The sequence below is a fragment of the Poecilia formosa genome, unplaced genomic scaffold (assembly GCF_000485575.1).
Source record: "Poecilia formosa unplaced genomic scaffold, Poecilia_formosa-5.1.2 Scaffold3, whole genome shotgun sequence".
Classification (NCBI taxonomy): Eukaryota; Metazoa; Chordata; class Actinopteri; order Cyprinodontiformes; family Poeciliidae; genus Poecilia; species Poecilia formosa.
This window is the reverse complement of record NW_006799942.1, coordinates 3797929-3801712: the sequence shown is the minus strand read 5'-3', so window position 1 is coordinate 3801712 and position 3784 is coordinate 3797929. Positions and strand designations below refer to the sequence as shown.

Here is a 3784-nt window from a genome sequence, read left to right as displayed (position 1 = left end):
TATCAGGCAGGTTTAGTGTTAATGTTAATGTCCATGATGTGACAAAAACTGGATGAAAAAAGAAAAAATAATAAATTTCCTAGGACCCCTACATACAGTAAGATTACAAACTACTTAAACCTCATGAGAGAAGAACCTTATGACAGTCACAAAAATAAATGTTTGTCTTCCACCTTTTATAGCCCTTCAGAGAACTACTGAGTCTACAGTGCAGACAGATTCCCTCAGCTTTTGCACGATGCTATGACAGAACCAGCACCCCCAGACACACTTCATAAAACCAGAAAAGAGAAAGAGAAACATTTTCTGTTTCCCTCCACCCTCAGCTGTCAGGTCTGTCATGGTCTTCCCAAAACAGACTTCAGCAATATTTGTCTACTGGACTACCAGTGACAACAGCAGAGGAGTGAAAGAAAGGAACACACACACACACACACACATCCGACAGGCACATTGCCAAACACAAACATTTAAAGTGCCCTATCGCACTGGGGATTCCATAAGCCCCATATTTGCTCAACAGCAGAAATTGTGCACCACTGAGGAAGAGGGATGAGGCATTAGTGAGGCAACTTTTAGAAAATGAAAGGGGCAGGGGAAGATTTAAGAGACGGAGGAAGAAGAGATCATCGCTTTCGTGATAATTGCATCAACCTCTTTTCATCAGGCCTGCCACATCTGCATAAAAACATGTCTTATGTGTTATGCTTGTAGTTATGTTACGCAGTTTCCACGAGGTGTGAGAAGTAGCTTAGGCATTAAAGTGAATAATGAGGGAGAAGATTTTAGATTGTTGTCAGCTGTGATGAAGATTGTTTAATTCATGATGATCACTGCATAAACAAGCTTCTTTACTTTAAAGATCTGTACCAAAGGACACACTACAAAGGATGAAGAAGTAAACTGTATTCAGTTAGTGCCGGTGTGCATCTGATCACTTCTGTTTACTTTAATGATAACGTGCGGACGACGCTTACTATTTCAGGAAAAAAATGCTCCCTCCATTGAGCAGAACCTCTTCCAACTTTATTTGGTTTTTGATCATGGTTAGGGAGTGGACTGAATTTGGAAAAGCAACACATTTTGATAACTCAGTGTTTCTCATAAAAACAATCCTCATTTGATAGCTTAAAAATATACAACATGTTATGCAGAGTGCCTGGAAAAAGCCACTTACAACACTACTGTATACACTCCAAAAAATATGGAATTGTGCCATTTTGTATTTAGTTGTGGGATTGTCCTTTATTTCCGATTTGTACTGAATTGTGAAAGTGATTAAAAATATTTTTAAGATTTGAGCCAGTCTGAGGTAGAGGAAGTTGTGTTTGTTTGGTGAACAATCACTAAAGGACATTAATGGTTTGTCCCAGCACACTGCAAATTTGTCCCCTTTGTACTTCCATAACGTATAAGTAAACCATTTATTGTCTATGAATTTGACCCATTTGGTATCAGTTTAGTATTCTGATTTTTAAAAATGTCAAATTACTCAGTTATAATTTAATTAAATGTGAGGTTTTTCTGAAAACTTTGTCTCAGTCTCTGTTTCTGCTTGTTATGAACCTGATCCCAAAATGTACTCTTTGATTACAAATTGTGACCCATGATGGAAACAAATTTTCATACATTTTGTAAATTTTCATTTAAATTTTTGAGTTGAAAAGAAAACTTCTCAAAGCCACTGGCTCTTAAAGATTGAAATAAACATTCCTTGGGTGGTACCCATTGACACATAAACAATATAACCTAGGACTAGCCCTGCCAGACATTATTTCTAAATTGTGTTTAAGCTTGAAATGTAGCAACCAGAAATTTGAATAGCAAAGGATATATCACCAGTGATCTTCCTGTGTGAAAGTTGTATTGAGAATGTAACATTTTACAGTTTGGAGTTATTTTAAGAGAATAAAAGTCCCCTCAGGTCTCAGTACATCTTGGAGCCGTTAGCTTCAGCATTTGGTTCTAGCTGATGTGACTTAGACTGCATGAAAACACAGAGTTATATATAGCAGGTAAGATACTGACTATAACCTTTTAACATAAACTCATTGAAGAAAATGTATATTTTTACTTTGGGAACTATCACAAGTTTAGCCCAGCATAAGACTAATGTTCGATGGAAGATATAAAACGAAATCAGTCAGCAACATAAAAAGACCCCCAAGGCTGACTTGACAATGTTCCATTCATGCTCACACACACACACACTATATTACTTTACTGTACACACAGCACATGGTTACTTGGCTTCTTGCACACACCCACACACATAGGTATTTGCCCCCAACACACACCAAGTATACGAACACTCACACACGTACAAACAAAAACCTGGATACGTATCGGTGGGAGAGATAAGACAGGCTTCCCCCTCTTTTCGCTGCCTCTGGCTTTCACAAAGTCTTTGTCAGTGGTGTAAAAATATCCCCCCACACACACACGCACACACGCACATACACACACCAACTGGTTTTTATCTGCCACTATACATCCCTTCACGGATCACTTGCTCCAAACACCCTGCCAATATTCAAGTTTCTTGTTAAAGCAACTGAAGCAGTGAATACCAGGAAGGAATGATAATGCTGAAGAAAGAAGAGCACTCAAAGTCAAGGTTCCTCATATATACTAAATTTTACCTGGATTGTTATAGGGAATTTGATGTAAATATGTGCCTAGAACGACATGAAGGCATGCTTGAATCCTAAATATTTGCTGGATAAGCATGCCAACGCTATTTTAAACCAGGCACCACAAAAAATACGACAGGGAGTAAATAGTTTACATTCCAGCTCTGATCACAAGGTCTCTAAATGAAAGGAAAGCTGAAAGGTTTCTCCTTTAATCTCAGTCATATTCCCAAAAGTGTTACCGTTCAGCAATGTTGGGTTTTTCTTAAAAGAGCAAAGAAAACATGACACATCAATAAGTTTCTTCTCTTGTGAAGGAATACATTCAGCAAAGCTGTGACTCTGTATACCTTGTGTGTTTTATCTTGATTTTGCTATATTTACACTCCATGTTTGCTGTAGTTGAGAGAAAAGTTTTCAGGAGTTACAACTTTCCCATCAAGAGACTGAACAGTTCATAAGTCTCATTCAGAGCAGTCCACTTTTCTGATCTTTTTTCTTCCCAGTGTTAAAATTTCATTCCCATACAAACCCAAAGTAGGCTGAAGCATTCCTTAGATCTAAATCTGCCATTAATTTATCCCTTTCATCAACTTCTGATAAAACCTTTGAATTTGTGAACCGAAGTTTTAAAAATGTGTTCTGTTTTAGATTAAGTAAATCAAACTCTTTAAGAACCACTTAGTGGGCCACAATCACTTTAAGCAGCAAATAGTTCTTTCTGACCTGGAGTTGGGAGAAATTGCTTTTTATCAGATGTAATTTCACATCAGTAGCTCCCACGAAAAGAGGCAAACAATCAGGTAGAGACACCGTTAAGGAATTCAGCAGTGTTTGCCCTTTGAGCTTTGTATTGGGATTGCCAGGTGCTGCCACTCCAGAGAGGCTGTTAAGGTATTTTGTTATCACTGACTAAGCTTGTATAAGAAACTAGGCAAGGTCTCCAGTGAGAGCATTAATGATTGATAAAGTCCTTTCGTTAACACACAGAAAAACACACAATGTCCAATTCAAGATGGTAATCTGAATCCATATGCAGGGCAGATTTTTACGGAACAGCATGTAGACGACTAAAACTAACCAACTTTCGCCTACATGTGATAATGTATTGCATGTCAGGACTGCTACCTACTCATATCCATATCCACATG

At 37.9% G+C, this 3784-nt stretch overlaps 1 protein-coding gene across 1 annotated transcript in view; it reads right to left on the bottom strand.

Annotated features, from left to right (window-relative positions):
* Positions 1–3784, bottom strand: part of tiam1a (TIAM Rac1 associated GEF 1a) — a 62901-nt gene that overhangs the window by 58317 nt on the left and 800 nt on the right. The gene's annotated exons all lie outside the window — the stretch shown is intronic.